Source organism: Rattus norvegicus, chromosome 3 (genome assembly GCF_021556685.1).
Source record: "Rattus norvegicus strain SHRSP/BbbUtx chromosome 3, alternate assembly SHRSP_T2T, whole genome shotgun sequence".
In the NCBI taxonomy this organism is placed as follows: Eukaryota; Metazoa; Chordata; class Mammalia; order Rodentia; family Muridae; genus Rattus; species Rattus norvegicus.
The window spans coordinates 127566265-127588274 of NC_141536.1; the positions used below are offsets into that span (position 1 = coordinate 127566265).

General features: G+C 37.0%; 1 protein-coding gene across 11 annotated transcripts in view; it reads left to right on the plus strand.

Annotated features, from left to right (window-relative positions):
• Positions 1-22010, plus strand: part of Macrod2 (mono-ADP ribosylhydrolase 2) — a 2026216-nt gene that overhangs the window by 158731 nt on the left and 1845475 nt on the right.

A 22010-nucleotide genomic window follows, 5' to 3' on the forward strand; every position in this document is an offset into this window, starting at 1 on the left:
CATGACATCTTTTTAAATTTTTATTGTTACATATCTATATAGTATATAAATATGTAAATAAAATCTTCTGGATCCACTTAGTGTTGCTTGTATGTATATAATCTCAAGGCTGCAACTGGTAATGAATAAGAAATCAGGGGGTCTTATACATAAGGAAGACCAATTCTTTCTCTCTGTGTAGTTGTTAATGGCCTACAGTTCTATGTCTAGCAGTGGCATCCAGTGAGACGTCCTCTGCCATGTTAGAATGTCTACTTGTGTTGTCATTGTTAAGGCTTTGTTTAGCTGGCCATATTGTTGGGATACAATAGTTTTCCTGTCTGTTCTAGAAGATACAGCCTTCCAGCTGACTTCCTGGTTCTCTGAGTCTTATAATATTTATTACCCCTGTTGTCTTTCTAAACATGTCATGTTTAGAGAGAGAGAGAGCAAGAGCCATAGTGTTAGGCTATCAAAGCTTCCATGCCATTTCTAGGAGACAGACACAATATCACTGACTTCTGGGTCCTCTGACTCTTACAGTCTTTCCTTATGTTCCCTCAGCCTTTGGTGTGAAGATAATGTATTTACCTGGGCTGACCACCCCATAATCAGTTTCTTCTTCTCATTTAGATCAGCTGTGGCTTCTGTAGTGCTCTCTGTCTTCTGTAAGAAGTTTCTTCAATGAGTGGTGAGAACTATGCTTATCTGTGGATATAGAAATATGTACTTAGAACGCAGTTAGGAAATATGCTGGTTTAGGAAAGTGGCAATCATAGATTCTTCTCTAAGATCCACGGCCTCGCCAGCCCCAGACTGTTGTCTGGGTTTCTACTTCTAGGTATGATTTGCCTCCTGTTTTTCAGGCCTTCCGTCCAACTGGGCAGCTGCTAGTTACCACCCATATATGAGTTATTCTGCCATGTAAACTTAAACTTTCAGCTTCAGAGTCTTTGGAAAACAGGGCAACAATCCTTAGGTTATATACTCCCTTGAGTGCATGTACATTAAAAGGACTAACAAGTACGTAGCAGACATAAGGAAATCAAAAGTGGCTTAGAATTCAGATCAGAGTTTATCTCTGAAGAACTAAATTGTATCTTCAGAATGACTAAAAAGTAATACATCTTTCATAGTTACCATAAGTAAGAACAAGGACAAGTGATATTATTTTAGGTGCAAATATTTGAGTAACTTTGGTTTGCCCACATGGAGAATGGGTGGGAAGTATCAGCATTGGGTACAGTCTTGAGTCAAGTGTGAGTCAGCAGTATCTGAATCTTAGACTCAGATATGTCTAGAGGGGCTCATTGATTAGGTACACTGATAGGCTTGATGTAGGTAGGATTCTGAAGGCATCTGTGGTGCTACATAAGTCCTTATGCACACTAGGCAAGCACTCCTACCTTTGATTTCAGACAATTCAGCAGCAGCTAGGAAATCCTTCCTGGGAGCAGGGTAATCTGGAACAGGAGAGGAGCTCTTCAAATTCTTTGTAACGGGACTCTATTGGGCAGGGTTCTCCAACTAGTAGTGTCTCAATAGAGACATGAACTTTAAAGAATTAGCTTACATTATCATGGAGGTTTGACAAATCCACAATCTGCGGGGAGTGTGAGAGCCTGCAGGAAGTGGTCTATTGGAACAATTGCACTTTTCCAGGGTAGGCAAGTCTTTTCTGGAGGTCTTTGACTGAAGAAATGAGGCTCACTGATGCAGCACAACTGAGATTTTTTTCCACACAAAATCTATTGCTTTAACCAATCCTACAAAACAGTACTGCCACAGATACACGTTTTGAACACACTTCTGTGTATATTTGTTGTGTCACATAAAACTTGCCATCCCAGGATCTTGTCCTGAGAACTCGTCTTGGTCAGCGTAGCATACATAGGTCTCACGTGTTGGATGGCATAGAGTCCATCGGTCTGATTCTGTCCTTGACTCTTGTTTTAAGCTTACTTTGATATCTGCGACTGCCAGTACTTGGTGCCCACCTGATTGTACGGTCTTTCTGCTTATATCCTTCGTCTGTACTTCTACTTCAGGGCTCCTGTGCCAGCCCATGTAGCACCTTGATCTTAGCCTTCTGAGAGCATCTCCTTTAGTCTAACAATGTTAACATGTTCATGACCTATTTCAGATCCTCTGAGTCCTCAGCAACAGTTCCCACCAAACATCAGATCTGACACGGCATGTCTTTGCTCTTTAATTTGTATACATTTATTTTCAGGCTCTTCTTGACCCCTTTTTACTCTTCCCAGTGTTTTATATGAAACACTACTTATTAGATATGGTGCCATTCTTTTAATAACTGAATATGCGTGTTTATGACCTCCAGACCAGCACTCTTATTTTGTTTCATTATGGCTTTTCTTCTCAGGGACCTGGGGTCTTCATATGCCACTGTTTTGAGCAGCTGTTTGTAGAGTTGTTGCTGTGATGCTTAGACCCTGCTGGCTAGCCACCCCACCTATATTCTAGGAAGTGCTGTGCTAGGTCTTCAGTCCTTCACATTTGATCTGATTTCTTGGGATCAAATTCCAGATGTGACTTTGCAGTTTGCCATGTGCCTGTTTGGGGTGGGCTAAGGGAGCTTCTTACAGGGTTTTTTTTTTGTGTGTGTGTGTGTGTCAGATATGTCTTCATTGATACTTCTAAACTTTACTATGTGTCTACTTGTTGCTATTTTCCTCTAATAGCAGGATAAATTTTTTGTCTATAGAATAATTTTAAGACCCAAGCAAATAACTGTAGCTTTAAAATTACTTCAAGTAATTTCCTTGATAATATTTCAGTAGCTTGGAACATTACAAAAAAGAAGCACTTATTTTCTTGTGATTTGAAAGGAGAAATTTAAACCAAGAAGCTTTTAGATTGTGAAGATTACAATTTTACAAACACTATCAGGATTATGGGAACAATGAGGTCTGATTCATTTAATAGCTTTCTCTGACATTCATTCTTGTCTTTCTACGATGGATACATATTAACATATAGTTAGTCTCTTTGTAAAAGTATATTTTTTATTTTAAAATGTATGTGGCTTTTCAAATACAAATTCCATAACCTCCTGTGTATTGTAAATCATGATTCCTGAAATAGTTTTACTTTGAAGCACAGTATTTAGAATCTTCTGATCAATAGCACATTTCATACCTTTAATACAACCTTACTTATGTCAATCAAATCACAGATGTAGTTTGCTATGGTAGCGACTACTTGATTTCAGTTCTATTGTAGCAGTCTAATCAATCAATATTTCAAAACAGAGGCTTTTGTAACGAGCTTCTATATGAGTATTGATTTCAGTTTCTATATTAACATAGAGAGCAAGTGTTCTCAAACTTAGACAATCCAAATTACTGTTCTTAAGGAAGATGCTTGAAAGTTACAATGCTTTTCCTAAAGAACTTCTGTAATAAATCACAAGCTACCCAACCCATTCGCTCAAGCCTACTACTCCTACTAGGGCTAGAAAAACTGTTCTAATGGGGGTTGTGACTTCCTCATTCACTGAAACCACCTTAAGCCCTGATGCTTTTTGAGTTTCTCTGGCACTAGTGGATGTTTCACAAGGTTGATAGACTGTGGGTGTGTGCACAGGACAGGAGAGAAAGACACCATTGCCGATCACTGCAGTGGGGTTCAGGTTTAGAAGTTTCATGATCAGAGCTGTCTCCATGAATGCACAAACAGAAGGAAGTTGCTGAGCATCTTGCAGGGTCTGTGCTGCTGTTCCTCCCCTTGGTATAGATCTTCAGGTTCTGTGGGATCAATACTGGAACAGTGCACATGGCTTCTTCTGGGTCTTCTTTGTGATCATTGCTATGGTATGTATAGCATCTTTGCAGCTGGGAATAAGGATTCAGTGTTAATTAGGATTTAGATGTACATTTTACATGCTTTAAGGATTTTTTTTGCTCCAGGCTTTGAACTTTTCCTTTGTTTTTATCTGTTTATCTTTATTTTCTTCTTCATGATTCTTATAAATTAGTTTATATGTAAATGACAGTCACAATTCCTATGATCAGTTCTTCCCAAATACATATATACAACATGTCTATCTCAAATAAAAATAGCAAACCTGGAGAACTTTCTCATCTCTATGTGTTGTATTATATCGCTACCATGTGTATGTGCATACAACATATATGTACAGCTGCATGTGTGTATGCATGGGTCTATGTAAAGACCAGAGGTTCTCCATTGTTCTCCACTATGTTTTTATGACAGAATCTCTCCTTGTCCTGGAGCTCTCTACTTCATCTAGACTAGTACGTGGGTAAGCTTGGGATCCTTGAGTCTCTAGTCTGGAACTACGAATGCACACCACTGTGCCCAGCCTGTTACATGAGTGCCAGAGATCCAAATTCAGGTCCCCATGCTTTTGTGGTGAGGACTCTGTCTCCCTACCTCAACCTTGGCAGAGTTCTAAGCCATACATAGGAAAGAGTATGTGATCTTAGTTTGCTGATGAGCTTTTAGGAATTACACCAGAAAGTATCATCCATGAAAGAAAAATACCTTACTCTTAAGTTCCTCAACAATTTCTGCTTTCTTTACGAACATGGCTGTTGAGGAAGTCACGGACTAGGTCAAAACTTTATAAAACACATTTGAAAACAGGATGGGATCTGAAATATACAAAACAACCTAAAATCTGACAGTGAGAAAACTATCCAGTGATGAAGCAGGTAAGTCATCTGAATAGACATTTTAGCACAAGAGGTGGACATGGGAAATACGCAGAGCCAGCCGGCTTGCTCTCATATGTCATTAGCAGTTTTCAGTTTTAAAGTCATGAACTTCTGCTGTGTTGCTAATAGACTGGCTGTCGTGCTGCTTGCTAATGGCTAAACATTGACAGGGTTAAATGCCGGCAGAGATGTGGAGCAGTAAAAGCCCTTGTTTGTTGCTGGTTGAAAGGTTTTCTTATAAAACTGAACACAGTCTTTCTGCATAATCCAGCAGAAATGCTTCTGAGTATTGACTTAAATGAGCTTAACAGCGAGCCTTTCACCAGCACGCCTGTGGAAGCTTTCGTCAGAATTGCTGAAAAGAGGCAGCAGTTGGAATTGCCTCTAATAGGAGACTCAATAAATAAACCTTGATATATTCATACCACGGGCTCTTATTTAGTGATAAAAAATTGATCTATTTAGATTTGGGAAGAAGTGTGTAGAAGTCTTAGTGAGTATTACCAGCTGAATGTAAGCCAGTGTCAAGAGGCTGTACATACTGAGTACAAGCTAGTGTGTGAGAGTGAGACAGTGTAGACAGTGAGAAGGGCTCGAGAGCCAGGATGAATGTCAAGCACATGACATGGTCAGGCACCGAGGTTGCTCTGCGTCATACTATAACGCTAGGTGTATGCCATTATAGATTTGGCAAAGCCGGTAGGGTATGTGATAGAACAAGCAAATCTAGTTGAAACAGCTCATTATATTTCAGTATTTATCACTTACAATAGGCTACCACACCAACCAATATTGACAGTTGTGGCAGCTTTGGTTCAAGGAAAGGAAGTAAATATTTTCGTTATTTTATTTTGGAAATTTAAAACTGCAGTACTGAAAAGTAGTAACAAAACTCACCCTGAAATGCTTAGCAAAAGAGGAAGCAACAGGTAACACTCCACTAAAACAACAGGCTATGGTGAGTTACTCTTTCCATGCTTAATGGAGTCAGTTATGTCCCGTTTTATAATTGTTCTTTTAAAAATGTTTTTCTATTCGTTCACTCTTTTCAATATTATTATTTTCTGATTTTTTAAAAGTATATACTTTAGTCCTAGGAAAACAAGAAAAGGAAGATATCTAAAAGGCATCTTTGCCATTATAGTAATATATGTACTTATTTTGCCATAATTATTCAATAAATACCAAATATATGTTCTGGACACATGTTTCCAGTAGTAAATTAAAATCTTACAGTCTAGTGGCAGATAAAATATAAATAAGAAGACATTTTGTGATTTGGCAAAGCCTTTAAGTTTATGGTAAATGTTACAAGGAAGCAATTGGAAATGTTGGATCGGGGGTATTATAACTGATATGCATTTTAGAAAGATCGTCTTGATTGCCAGGCAGCAACCCAACAACCATGAGTAGATGACAGGGATAGGAACAGAGAGTGAAAGACAGCTCATGTCTCCAGAAAGGCACAGAGGTCATTGTGCTTTGTCTTCCGTGCTCCTCTTGCCTCTTGCTCTTTTTTTTTCTCATGTGCTAAGTGATGGCCAAAAGCTAGAATTGTGCATCCAGGCTGTCAGGGTTGACATTCTAATGCCATCCCTTCCTACCACAGAGATGGAAGCATGGCATTAAATCTACTCACAGCTTAGTAGTTAGACTCACGTAAGAGTGGCTACATCTTGAGAGTTATATAAACCAACTCACTGGAAGTGTGTCGTGTGGAGCCTGCTACAGAGTAAGCGGTGGACATATGTTCTTGACCATATTGATTGTAGAGTGTTAGAATTTCATCACTTTAAAGGAATTGGCACCGTGCACTGCGACAGTGTCAGCTTTGAAACCTTTGAGCCCACTGTATGGTGACCTATCTCTTTCATACTGCAGCTGGATTGCTAAAACTCTTAATAAACCTAGACTCAGTTCTAGAGTACAGTCTCTGCATGCTGGCTTCTGGAATTGATATGGGTATACAATTTTCCTTTGTTTTATGTTATTTCACTCCAAGTTCATATTTCCCTGAAGACAAGTAGTTATATTTTCAAATGTAACTGTTTATTATTATAAATTATATAATATATTATACTTTATTAAGAGTCAAATTTCTGCATGTGATTGGTATGGGTTGTATTCTATGTTGTTACTTTGTTTGCAGTTTGAATGTGATATCTGTTTTTCTAGTTTTTTTCTTTTTCCATCATCATACCTGTCTACACATACATACACACACACACACACACACAAACACACACACACACACACACACACACACTCAAGCACTCACATGTCTTATCATTCTTACATAGCCAAATGTACACACATAGAGACTTTCAGCTCAGCTACAAACTTTATTGAAAGGGCTGATATGCCCAGAGTACATGCAACTTCCTCTTCTTTCTTCCTTACCTCAGACATTATTCCTTTGGTCCCTTCCTCATTGTTTTAGATCTGTAAAACATTTAAATAGTTGCTATTTTAATAAATCACAATGAGCTCATTATGTTTTGAAAGTCAGACATAAGTCAAAGCTGCTGTTTTTATTTTAAACTAACTTTTACTTTTCAGGTTTATTTTCTTTACATGAAAAAAATCTCACACTGTTTGTGTCTATATATATCTGGTAATTGGGCCTTAGTAAAGAGTATAAATAGAGACTCAAGTCAAATTGCCCTGGGCAGCTTAGAAGAGCCATGTAGCTATATACAACATATACTATTAGCCTCATCTCCAGGCTAATATTTTCAAATGGGGAAAAGATAAAAGCTATATTGTTAATAGCAATAGATTTGACTTAATAAAGCCTAAACTCATATTAGACAATATTTTAATTACATCTCTTAAAATATCAAAGAGACATTGAGCATTTAAATATTTTGCATAATGACATTTCTTTTCTATGCACACATTCTCATTCCTTTGTAGCAGAGCTACAACATGGTTAAAAGCACACACTCATAAGCTTGAACAGCCCACAGGAGTCTGCGAGTCTATCTGCAGGCGACTCTTGAGTATTGCTCTGAACTGCTAAATTGTATTGCCTCCCACCATCTGAAGAATGCCCATTTCTCCACCTGAAATTGTCTTGAAGATATAGAGAGCTACCTCATCCATCTGCAAAGGAACAACCAACTCCATTTATTTTTGGAAGTAAGGGAGGGAGCCGTTTTGCTCTATACATAGACTCTACAAGTAGAGCAGTTGTATAACATGGTCAATCTGTGTAAATTACACTTTCTCCACGGTTCATTTAACTACTTGAATTTGGTACATTTGCTTTCAACCCGAAGCACATCTGATGCAGATTTCTTGGGACGCTCACGCTCTATCTGGGCTTTAGAAGCCATGGACCTCGTTTACAGGTGCATGCACAACATGGACCTTTGGAATCATCCCACCCTCTATAAGTTTAACTTTTCTTTTTCACTGGGAAAGAAAATAATATGAGAAAACATTTATTGTCCTTTTGATTGTTATTATTGTAACTGACATATTGCTCATATAGGGACTGAGTCAGTTAACTCACTGATGTGTAAAGTTCTGAACTGACAGGCTGAGAGGCAGATAGAACCGAGTGTCTCAGCTTATGCAACCAAGTTCCAAGTGAACTGTTCCTGTTTGAAAATACTCACTTCATACCTTATTCTCCTTTGAAAAGGAAATGAATATGTTTGTCAAGTCAAATGCAGCCTTCTTTGATAACTTGTGCTTAAATGCTACAGTTTCAAGTTGTGGTGTCATTCTTTTTGAACTAGTTAAATATTGGGAAATGACTTAGTTTCATAACCTTTTAAAATTAAGTGAGAAACTTACCATAATTCTTACAGTTCATACAATTCTTCAGGATTTATGAATTTTAGAATAAAAACATTTTTATATTCTTTGTCTGAGACCCGGCTTACTCTAATACAGTGGTTTTCAACCTGTGCTTTATGACTCCTTTTAGTGTTGCTTATCAGATACCCTGTAGACCAGGTATACATTGTATACATTGTGATTCATAACAACAGCAACGTTACAGTTATGAAGTAGCAGTGGAATAATTTTATGGTTGAAAGTCACTATAACATGAGGAACTATATTAATGGGTCACAATATTAGGCAGATTGAAAATCATTGCTCTAATAATTAAGTTTATATCTTTAGTCTTGCGTATCACATTTAAAAGAGAATAAAACAACAAAATAATATTATCAAGTGTTTGCTTAGTTAATAAAAGGAATTCTTTAACTCAAGGTTTTCTAAGATCAAAAGCATGGCATTCAAGATGACTTGCTGTCACTGTTGCCTCCCATTAAAACCTGATGTTTAGTAAAATATATTAGTTTTGCTTTATGCTAAATCAGTGTAGGTGATTTCCACTTATACTACTGATGGACTTTTAATTTAAAAATATAACCTTCATAGTAGCATATATGTTATTCATCATAGTATGATGTTTACTATCTTGGAAAATACATATCTCACATAAAGAATTAAAAAAATCATGTTTAATATGACTTTTGTGAAATTTGAAAAGCTACGGGGAAATATTTCCTATCTTAGTGTGGGCACATGAACAACTGAAGTGGGAGGTGCAATTCACAGCACTGGTCTCAGTTTCTAGATAGGATGATGATTGAATGAATGAATGAATGAATTAGTAGGTGGATACAGAGAAGATAGCACAAGGAATAAAGTAGTGCCCTCTGTCACTATGATGTGCTTCTCCTGTATTTTGTCTGGCCTACCTGTATATTTAAAAAGTTTTTTTTTGTTTTATATTGTTTATGTCTTTTGCATATGATAAACTGAAGTTATATACTCATTTATTCACTCAACAGATATCTATCAAATACTTAAATTTTTGGCCAGGAACTATTTTAAACACAGGATTATAGCAGTATGCAATGCATTTGCTTTAATAAAACAATATCCTGATTGTGTGTGAGTGGGATAGCAGAGAATCAGTTAATAAAGCAATAAGTGTAGCACTTGCCAGGCTTTCAAACTGCAATGAAGTATATTAAAGCAGAATCACAGGGGTGGAAAGTAGGCATATTGTCCTACTCTCTGGGTAGCAGTGAACATCTATCCAGTGAAGGGTAATATGCTGCAACTAGAGATCATGCAGATTGAACTCACGATCCATGTGTGTACCAGTACAAGATCATAGGCAGCAGTTTTGAAAGGATCACACTTACTGAACTGGAAGAATGCAAAAAGTGGAATGAGTGAAGGATATGGCAGAAAAGATTAGATGGGTGGCAGAGGACAGCTTCTGTGAGTTCAATTTGATCTTGAATGAGATGGAAAGCCCAGATGATTTCATGTAGTGGGGGGAATGTGTTCTGCCTATGATTTAAAGAGAACATTATCTCCGTTAGCTTCATGGAAACATTAAGTATAGGAAGGGAAGAGTATAGTACAACAAATAAACAGGACTGGAACTTTCTCATAACACACATAATTAAACCACTATAAATGTATAAAACAAACAAGGTAATAAAAGCTGCAAAGGAGAAATACCATGTCACATATAAAGGCAGACCCATTAGAAGAACATTTAATACTTCAATAGTGACTCTGAAATCCAGAATGGTCTGGACAGGTGTTCTACAAACTCTGAGAGACTACAGATGCCATCCCAGACTATAATCCCAACACAGCTATTTATTACAGTTGATGGAGAAAGAAATGCATTCTGCAAAGAAAAGCATTCTACAAGAAAACCAAATTTAGGGGCTGGGGATTTAGCTCAGTGGTAGAGCACTTACCTAGGAAGTGCAAGGCCCTGGGTTCAGTCCCCAGCTCCAAAAAAAAGAACCAAAAAAAAAAAAAAAAAGAAAACCAAATTTAAGCAATTTCTCTCATGGACCTAGATCTACAAAAGGCACTAGTAGAAGGTTAAGTTCTGAACCAAATTATCCCCAAGAAAACACAAAGAATAAATAATTCCAGAGAAGTTAAGCAAAGGAAGAGGAAGAAAATCCAAGACCATAACAACATAATAATGAGAATCAATAAACAATAACTCTCATTATTTTTCTCAATACCCCAATAAAAAGACACAGTTTTTTTTTTAATTTTTTTTTTATTTTTTATTTTTTTATTAACTTGAGTATTTCTTATATACATTTCAAGTGTTATTCCCTTTCCCGGTTTCCGGGCAAAATCCCCCTCCCCCCTCCCCTTCCTTATGGGTGTTCCCCTCCCAACCCTCCCCCCATTGCCGCCCTCCCCCCATAGTCTAGTTCACTGGGGGTTCAGTCTTAGCAGGACCCAGGGCTTCCCCTTCCACTGGTGCTCTTACTAGGATATTCATTGCTACCTATGGGGTCAGAGTCCAGGGTCAGTCCATATATAGTCTTTAGGTAGTGGCTTAGTCCCTGGAAGCTCTGGTTGCTTGACATTGTTGTACTTTTGGGGTCGCGAGCCCCTTCAAGCTCTTCCAGTTCTTTCTCTGATTCCTTCAACGGGGGACCTATTCTCAGCTCAGTGGTTTGCTGCTGGCATTCGCCTCTGTATTTGCTGTATTCTGGCTGTGTCTCTCAGGAGCGATCTACATCCGGCTCCTGTCGGTCTGCACTTGAAAAGACACAGTTTAAGAGATTAGATTGGAACACAGGATCTATCTCTCTTCTGCATTTAAGAACCACACTTCACAATCAAGGATAGACATCGTTTTAGGTTAAAAGATGAAATAAGGTATTGTAAGAAAATGGACCAAAAAGCAAGCTGGTGTAGCTATTTCAGTGTCAGACAAAATAGATGGAAAATTATGTGAAGAGGATATTACACTGTAAGCATTTATGGACCAAACACAAGGGCACCCAAGTTTATAAAAGAAATACTATGCCAGCTTAAATCACAGATCAACTCCCACACAATGAAGGTGGATGACTTCAGCATTTCACTGTCACCAATGGACAGGTCATCCAGACAAAAACAGAGAAATGGCGGAGCTAAAAGATGTCATAAATCAAAAGGACCTAGCAGATACTTACAGAACATTCCATCAAAGGCCAAAGGATATATTTCCTTCTTAGACACTCATGCAACTTTCTTTAAAATTGTCCACATATTAGACAAAAGCAAATCTCAACAGGTACAACAAAATTAAGTTGATGCCCTGTGTCCTATCTGATCATTACAGATTAAAGCTGTATACTAACAAGAACAGAAACAGAAAGCATACAAAATCCTGATTACTGAACAACTTATTACTGGGTGAAGAGAGAAATCAAGAACAAAACTAAGATCTTCAAAGAATTACCTTCAAAGAATACTTCACAAATTATTCCACAAGCTGCACATTGAAGCAATATTCTCTAATTCTTTCTAGGAAGCCACTATTAGTCTAATACTAAGTCACACAAAGACTTCATTAATAAAAGAAAATGGTAGATGCAAAATCTCAACAAAATAATTGCAAATTCAAAGAATATAAATAAATTACACACCATGATCAAGTAGGCGTTACACAGTGATTTGTAGGAGGGTTCAACATAAACAAATTAATAAACATTATACATCACATAAACAGACTGAAAGACAATAAACTTGATCATCTCACTAAGTGCAGAAAAGGCCCTTGACCAAACCCAACTTCATGATAAAAGTCCTGGAGAGACTAGGGATACAAGGGACATCCATCAGCATAATAAAGGCAGTTTACAGTAAGCCCACAGCCAACAACATCCTAGATGGAAAGAAACTGAAAGCATTTCTTCTAAAATGAGGAACACGTCAAGAATACCTACTGTTTTCATACCCATTCAAGATAATATTGAAGTCTTAGAGAAATAAGAAAACTGAAGAACAACAAGGGGATATATATATAGGAAAAGAAGTAAAGTAACTTTATTTGCAGATGACAAGATTGTGTACATAAAAGACTCAACATTCTAGCAGGAAACATTTGAAACTCATATATACTTATAACAAAATAACAAGGTACAAAATTAACACACAAAAAATCAGTATCAAATGATAAGCATACTGAGAATGAAATCAGAGAAACAGTATCTTTCATAATATCTCCCCTTTACACACCCATATACTGTATGCTTGTATACATATATATATGTATATATACACACATGTATATGTATATATTTGTCTTTATGTGTATATTTACATATATATGTATCTTTGGATATATCTTACCAAGCAGTGAAAAACTTATACACTGTAAATTTTAAGATCCTGAAGGATGAACCTGAAGAAGACACCAAAAAATGGAAATAGCTCCCATGTTCATGCACCAGTACAATTCATATTGTGAAAATAAAGGGAAAATGAGCAAAATATATTGTATGAAGAATTACTTTCAAAGTAAACTTAGATTAGTTGAGCTCTCCCAGGGAGGTGTACAAGGAAGAAATATATGTGGAAAAGAGAAAACTTGAAGCTGGGATTCTGCCAGTGTCTGGGACTCGGATGAGTATCAGCTGACTAGAAATGGCTATTGAGGAGAAGTTACCAAGGGAGGCCGAGGCAGAACCAAGAAAGAAGAGAATTAATGGACTCCTCAATGATGTGAAGAAAGTGATATAAGAAACTGAAAGAGCGAGTGACTTGTCAAGTATTTTTTGAAATCTTCAATGAAGTGCTGAATTAAAATGGAATTTGAGACATGGCAGTCATTGACTTCTTTATTATATCTGGGATGAAAAAATACAGTATCATAGATAATCTGGATAGCTTACAAGTTAGTCCATTTAATGGATGTATTGATCAGCACGTCTCATATGACAGTCTCTCGCTTTCAGAATGTGTATGTATGGTTGTGAAATAAGAGGTGTTCAAAAAAGATATCCTGGAGTAGATAATTCCACAGAATTTTGGTATCTCCTTGAAATGTGTGCTTGTAAAACTGCTTCTGTGACCCCTGTTTTGGGCTAATTTTCAGAACTGTTTTTTAAGTCACACAATAAAAAGACCCATCGTACTTGCAATTACAGTGCTAGTCATGTTTTGGTTTAAAAACTTTCCCTTTAGGCTTTCAGAAGAATTCCAACATCAAACATTAATTCAAAGTACTACCTGCCATTATTGATATGTTCTAAAATAAAGGATGCAGACTGGTGATTTAAATGAGAATGACCATAGACTCAAGTGTTTGAAGGCTTTATCCCAGCTCATGAAATTCTTTGGAAAGAATTAGAAGGTCTTGTTGATCCCGGTGTGTCAACATGGGTGAGAATTGGGGTTCAAAAGTCTTGAACAATTCCCAGTGTCCTCTTGCTGCCTCCCACTTGGAATCCATATGTGAGCACTTAATTGTCACTGTCACCATGTCTTTGTTCTGCTGCCAGGGATTCTAACCCTCTGGAGCCAGAAGCCCTGTTAAACAGTGTCTTTTGTAAGTTCTCTTGGTCATGCTGTTTGGTCATAGAAATAGGAAAGTAACTAGTATCCTAGCTCTGAAGAAAGGAATATGAAAGAAATTTCATCATCCTATAAATCATCACACTATAAATAGGGTAAATATTCTTCTCTCTTTGAGTAAAGATACCTTCTTTTTGTGAAAAGTTCTGGGGTGTATATATGTGACAGACAAAACTGTTATACTTCTGCAACATTACATTTCCTCAAGTAGCATGATTATACTGCTAGTGTCACATTACTATCTTCTCAGAGATTCATAATTATTCTTTTGTTAGAGAGCATGGATTATCACCAACAACCTATACATTTCCAGTTAGTAAAGAAAGGCTTCCAGCTTATTCAGAATTTAAAGATTAAGCCAAGTATATCTGTCAAGTATTTATTCTTTGCCACAGAAGGAATTTAGAAATTGAACATCTATGCTCTCTTTGGAATTCTCTGGGAATGGTAATAATTTAATGCCAAAACAATGTCATTATTCAAATGAGAAGTGAAATAAAACTGGTTTTACTCATATATTGAAGAATTAATACATAAAATTATTTTGATCTTCCTTTTGTAAAATGCAATGATGATAATGTTTATTAGTGTGCCAGCTTTCTGTTAGTATAACAAAGTATCTGAGCTAACCAACTTGAGAATTAGAGAACTTTATTTTGACTCAATTTCAGAGTATCCAGTATATGATCATTTGGGTTTGCTGCTCTCTGCCTGAGAACAGGCAGATATTATGCTAGAGAGCTGGTGATAAGACGACTCTTCTACTTCATCCTGGTAGGAAAGAAGGAGTAAGAAGAAGAGGGACCAGGTACTCCATTTCTCCCTCAGAGCACATCGTCAACTACCTATGTCTCTATTGTATCATGAATAAAACTATTGGATATTAGTATGTGATCTTTAATTATGATCCTTTTTGGACCATATTTATTTCAGCATTTCTTGATTTATGTATCAACTTTTTTATCTTTTATCTCCTTTTTCATTCATTGGGCCCCATATTTAATTTTTAATTATTTTTCTCATATATATTTTCTCTTTGAATAATTTGTTAAAGCTAAAAGCAAATGGTTAAGTATTATTATAATTGAGTTCATTGTAAAGTATTATGTGGTAAGAGTAGACTCAGAATGATAGATAGAGAATGTAACTGATGAAATTTACCTATAGTGCCAGGAGGTAGTTGGCAATTATCAATGAAATGTAGTGGTGATACATGGCACAGATAATGTGATTTACCAAAAAGTAGCAGACTTCTTTATTTAAGTTGTTATTTATATCATCTACAGTAGCCTCAACTTGGTAGAATTTCACCAAATATCCCTTTCTCCTCCTGAGTATCTGAGCCAGTATTGGACTGCAGATGAGCATCTGGAGAAGAGAAGGAAGCGAAGAGCACGGAGTACTGTCAAGGGACTGGGCCATCAGTTATCAAATGAACCGGGAGTTGGCTGAGTTTGTTCCTAAACTTGACTTATTTGTTTGTCATTGTACATCTGGGGACTGGAAATGGCTCATCTCATATCTTCATGAATTTTGATAATATTTGTAGATGAATAAATGTTTCTTATAAGTTCATCATTTGTGTTTCTACCATAACTCCTGTACTAGAGGATCCAACCTTCTCTTTTGATCTCCACAGACACCCTTATAATATACATGCATCCAGGCAAAAATCTCATACCCATACAAATAAAAATTTAAAAATGAAAAGTTATAGAAGTGTCCAGTTTTATAAGATGTCATAGAAGCTTAGTGATCAAAGTTTCAAGAAGGAAGAAAGTGCCATAGCATCTCTGAATCTGGCATGATGAAGGCAGTAATGAAGCCAGACCGTAGGTCACTACTGGGGACAGTGGCATGAGGATGAGGTCAGTTCTGTACAAAGTCAGACAATATGAGTGCTCTATAAAAATGAAAAAAAGTAGGAAAGGAGTTGAAGCAAAACAAGTGTCTACTTTTTCAAAGAAACTAATGATCATTTGAAGGAATAAATAGTTTATGAAGAAGTTAAACATGAAGTAAAAAACAAACCATCAAGACAAAAGGAGGCAATGACTCTAGGAGCTTGTGGGGACTTTATAGCTGGGAAGTTGCTTTGCAAGGGACCAGAGCCACTTATTGAGGAGAGATTTTCAAAGGGAGGTTAAGAAAAATGGTACAACCAATGCCAAATCTTTGGAGCTACTCAGTAAGAATTTCTTGGGGATGGATAATGAATTGGGAGTAAGATTCCATATTGTCAGACTGTTAAACAGAATCTCAGGGTACAATTAGGATATAAGCTCATAGAATGGCCTGCAGGAGAGACTGACCCAATCGTAAAAACAAACAATAAAAATCCTAATAAAGATCTTTTGAGATGATGGAAAGTCTGCTACAAAGAGCCTTAAAATAAGCATCAGTATAAATAGTTTACAGTTGTTTGTTTGTTTAGAACAAAGAGATGATTGCGCTGACTCAAGGCTGAAATTTTAGCAGTGGCCATGATTAGCAAAAGTTTGAAGTCAGCCTGGGATACATACTAAGAGCTTGTCTCAAAAACCACCAACAAATAAACAAATGAACAGACAAAGAAATAAAAGCCAAACCCATTTCCAGGAATAAAACATATATGCCTGAAAAGTCATTGCTTTTATAATTCATAGTAGTTATAATTCATAGTAGAATAACTCATGTCCTATAAATTAAAATTGCGGGCAGTGTGACTGTTTTAAAGGTAGGTATGTGGTATTATTTTGGGGAGTGGGGGTATTAAATTATTTTTGTGATAAGTTAACATGACTAATACTGGGAATTCGAAGGGTTGGAAATACACACACATAGTACATACAGTAGCTCGTTCATGCAATATTAAGGGCAAGTAAACAGTCACCAATTACATATACATTAATAATATTGTGACTGTGACCCATGTCATCCTTAAAGGAGCATGTTGATATGAATCCTTATAGTAGGGAATTTTCTAGTCTAGAAAGTCAAGGGAGGCCTCCCTGAACAACTAATTATTGAATTCTGACCTGTGGGATGAAGTTTTGGTGCTTTCTTGGGAGCTTAGAGAGACCTGGCATCAGGAGAAAAAGTACAGAAGACTGTCTTGTACTTAGAGCCTACCCCTGAATTTTACCAATGCTTACACTAATATCATTTCAAATAATATTTGCACAAGTGTCAAAGTTAATGGAGACAGCCCTCATGGTTTCTGTAGGAAATGGCGACTCATTAGAATTAATTTGTAAATTGTAATTCCTTAAAATGACACAAGAACATTTTTGTTAAAATGAGATAACACTGTTATAAGTCACATTACAGAATATTTAACTCAAATTTTATACTACATATTGTAGAAAAAAGTATAGTCATTTAAATATTCTTTGCTTTTTTAGCTTTTTGTTTTTAAATAATTTATTTTCAGAAACATATGGGTATGTGTGTAATTTGATTATATAACCTATGATCCCTTCTCATTCCTTTCCTCTAACTGAACCCCTTCTTCCCATCAAGTCCCCCCTCCACTCTTCTATCTTTGTGTGACTCACTGTATTCAATTCTGGGTACTTGCATAAGCCAATGTTGGGGTTACTTACAATAGCAAAGACAAGTTACCAGTGGCTAAACTATGCAAGAATATTGCACCCCTCCACTAGCAGCCATCAACTGCCCCTTAGGTCCTCATGATCCTCTCCCATATCATTCCCATGTGGATTCCCATTGTGGGCAGACCTGTGCAAGTAGCTACTGTTACTGAGTTCAGGAGTGCAGTAGCTGGGTTAGAAGAATACAATATTTAATAGCACTCTTGATGCCCAACTCTCACATTGTCTCTGTCACCTGTTCCCCGAGGCTTGGAGGGCTTGGGGATTGGTAGATGGTAAGAATGCCTGGTTTAGGGATGAAACCCAATAGCTAATTTTTTTTAGCACATTGACCAGTTATGACTCTGCCTAGTAATTGTTGCCCACTGCAAAGGAACGCTTCTACAACAGCTGAGAGACACACTTATCTATGGACATAAGTATTTAAAAGACAATGTGACATTATGTCCATCTAGGAAAAAAAAACTAGCAGTAGATTCTCTAGGGCCTCTTTATCCGTGGGCTTATGACCATGGTTATAGTACCAGTTTTGAATTTCTCCCATGGGGCAAGTATAAAACCTAATGAGAAAGCATGTGGTTATCATCCCTAACAGCCAGGCCACAGTTGCCACAGTGGGCACCTCTTCCTGACAGACTGCTATTGTAGTCTGTAGATGCCTAAGACCTTTGGTAACTTTTCACCCTCTGGAACCTGTGTAGCACTGTCTGGTAATATGAAAGCTAGCTAGCAGTAAGGAGCTTTTCAGCTCAGTTTTAGCCTGTTTCTCCATGTTCTCTATCAGAAGTGGTGGAGCTTCCAGCAATAGGACCTTGCCATCTAGTTTGGGTGGACAGTCGAGAACAATAGCAGTGCTGTTTTACAAAGTTCCACTTATCATTTGTCTCATTTCAAATTACCAAGTTAGCCTTCCAATCTGATAACAGTTTTTCTGTTTTTATATTTAGCACTTTGAATAAAATCACAGATTTCAAGTTAACACATAAGCATTCTAGAGAATCACAAAAATATATGAACTGAGACATTACACTGGGGTTTTTTCTCATCATTTTCTTCACATGTAACATTTGAAATGCATATTTCTTTGATTTTAATATTGGATCAGGATGATCTTTGCATATATTATCCATATGTAAAGAATAAGTATGCATGACTACACCAGAGATGCTGAAAAGGTCAAAAGAGAGACTTTGGGCCATGTGTAGTCATAATATAAATCCTTACATCAAAGTAGTTTTATTCATTTGTATTTTAAACTATTCTATTGGATGACAGACAATAGCTTATGAATCACTGATTATTTTTCTTTAAAAGCACTCATTAAAATGTATGTGAAAAATTAAGAAATGGACTTATTTATTTACGTGCAGTCTCAGTTTCAGCTTCATATCATTGCTGGGTAGAGGAAGCTAAATTATAGAATTTCCTTATAACAAGAATTTCAAGGCACTGTAAATCTTTTGTTAATTTGAGTATGTATGAACTCATATGATTTTCATTATGATTGCAGAATGATTGTCCAAATCTTTTGTTTCAGAAAAAGGATCTTTCCATTACTTTAATTTTATGAATTTATCAAATAAAAATGATGTCATCAAATAAAATCAGTCTCTTTCATTTTTTTCTGCTAATTACTTCTCAGAAACATAATCCCCTTGTAAATTAAAGATGCTATCCATGAATCTAAATAAAGTTCCTAGGCCTTCGTATGATTTGTTGAGTGTCTGGCTCCTCAGTGGGCCACCCAGAGCACAGACTCACTTTCAGCTTTGGAGTCTGCCAAGTCAGCTTTTCAGTTCACTGTGCTAACTGAATTTTATGTACAGACCATAAACTATATGTTGAATCTATTCAAATAAAATTTGTCAGTTTTTATGCTCTTTTACATAGGGTATAATATTAACTTCCCACATCCACACACACTTAGTTTGATGCATTGTGAGGCTAGCTGGTAGTTTAATGGTTCCCTTGCTTTATGTCTTCTCAGCTGAGCATTAATCTGTCTCTAGCTAGTATTTTATTTTTTCATATACAACTTCATTAGAAAGACTGTGTCAGTTGGCTAATTTGATAGAAATCAAGTGCTATAACTGTTAAGAAAGCAATTCTTTTTTGGCTAGACCCTATTATCTCCTGTGTGTGTGTGTGTGTGTGTGTGTGTGTGTGTGTGTGTGTGTGTGTGTGTCTGTATGCATGTATCTTTATTTTCCCTTTTCCATGAGTTGAAATTAGGATTCATTATGCATATCTTGTATTGCTGTAAGGTTCAGTTATTCCCTTGCATAAGAGACCACCTGGGAATTTCTGACCCTGGGAAAAAAAACAGATATAATGGCCAAACTCTTAGCTCAAGAGTGGCAAATCACTTAACTCTTTAGCGTATACTCCATCCAAAATCACAGCTTTAATGAGAAACTTAGGATAATGTAAACATATGACAGATAGTGACAACATTTGCTCTGACAATGAACTGTATTTCTAATCTCTTTATTCTCTGTGTTAGGGAAATTGCCATGCATTTGTTAGTTCGCAGAAGCTCTGAACACATATAGTGTGCTCTTACTCTGTGTATCTTTCTCTGTGGTAGCCATTTCCGTGACATGCTATCCTAGCCAGGCAAGGCAGAAAACTTTGTTTGGACATTTTACTAGCTATGTAAAAAGCCAGATTAGACTATAAGCATCAGTGTGTCCTCACTAGAATATATTTCTAATTGACATCTGCTAATTATTACTATGTGGAAGTTCTTTCTAAGTGCTCTACATATAGTAACCTATTTGTTTTCACAGCTCTTTGAGATTCACCCCGGTTGTGTGTTGAAGAAAGTGAAGCATGGAGAAAAGCTGTGAAGTTTTCTTAAGGTAGCACAGGAATAACAGAACCAGTGTTTGAATGTAGAGAGCCTGGTGCAAGCTCTGTTTAATCCCTGCGGTACATTCCCTCTTGGGCTGAAAATGAGCTATAAAGGTGACATATTAGGTCAAAAGAGGAGAATGGTTAGTGAATTTCAACATTGAAGAGTACATGCTGCCGAGAGGGGGCCTCGTGGTACTGACAGGTGAACTATGGTTGCTGTAGCTGCCTGAACATGAAAAACCCTGTGCGTGCTCCATCACCTGAATCTTCATGATGGTTCGCAATATATATGAAATTATCACAACCTTTTATTTTAAAAACTGAATCTTGTTTTCAGTCATCACTGCTAATATAACATTTTTGTTGCTTCAAATAGATCCCAGGGAGCAGTTACTGTTCAGTAAATATTTTGTTTTTCCAACCTAATTTTTCTCCTTTTAGCAGTGAAGATATTTAATCTCTCTCTCTCTCCATATATGTTTTACATATATCTATATCTGTATCATATAGTATCACACACACACACACAGTGGATTGCTTTGTGTGTAACAGAAAACACACTAAAACCTTGGGTTATCAAAGCTAACCATTTTAAATGTCCTGAATTGTACCATTTCATCCTCATATCAATAATTGTTATTTGAGTGAGAGTGGCCTCAGTAGGCTCATCTATTTGAATGCTTGATCCTAGTTGGTGGAACAGTTTTGGGAAGGATTAAGAGACGTGGTGTTATTAGAGAAGGTGTGCTCCTGGTAGTGGTATTTGAGATTTCAAAGCCCACAGAGGGCCCAGTCTGGCTCTCTCTACATTCAACTTGCAGATCAGGATGTAAGGTCTTAGTGATCCACCTCCGTGCCTCCCTGCCTGATAACATGTTCCCTGACACGTTGTGCACTCACCTTCTGAATATGGGCACACACTCCCAATTAAATGCTTTCTTTTATTAGTTTCCTTGGTCTTGTTGTCTCTTCACAGCAGCAGAAAAGTAACTGAGATGGACATGGTAACTAAACTATATTTATCTCCATGTTTCAGAGGCGAAAATGGAAGCCCAGAGAGGTGGAAACACTTGTACAGAGTTCCAGAGCTAGGAAACAGTACATCTGTGTTCACACGTCAGGACTGCTGAATCTCCCCCACTACTATTGTTTTATATTCAGTTACTAGTGAAATATAAATAAGATTTCAAAGGAGACAACCTGTAAAGTACACTTACTTCCTTTTGAACAGCAAAGGGCTATCACATGCTCACTAGAGGAAGTGCCTGAAGCACTTACTAGACTCCAGCTGGTGCCAATACTAAAATATGGGCTCCCTCTCCTGTTACCACGGTCATCTCCTCTACCACGCCATTACACTTTATCCTGAGAACGGAAGGTCCATACCATTCCATTCCTCCCATCCCTTCCTAGTTGCTCTGGCTTACATCCAAATACACACCCTTGCCTTCCCCATCCCAAAGGCTGTAATCTCAGGTTCTGCATTTCAATCAAAGTAAATATAGTTCTAATGCAAGCA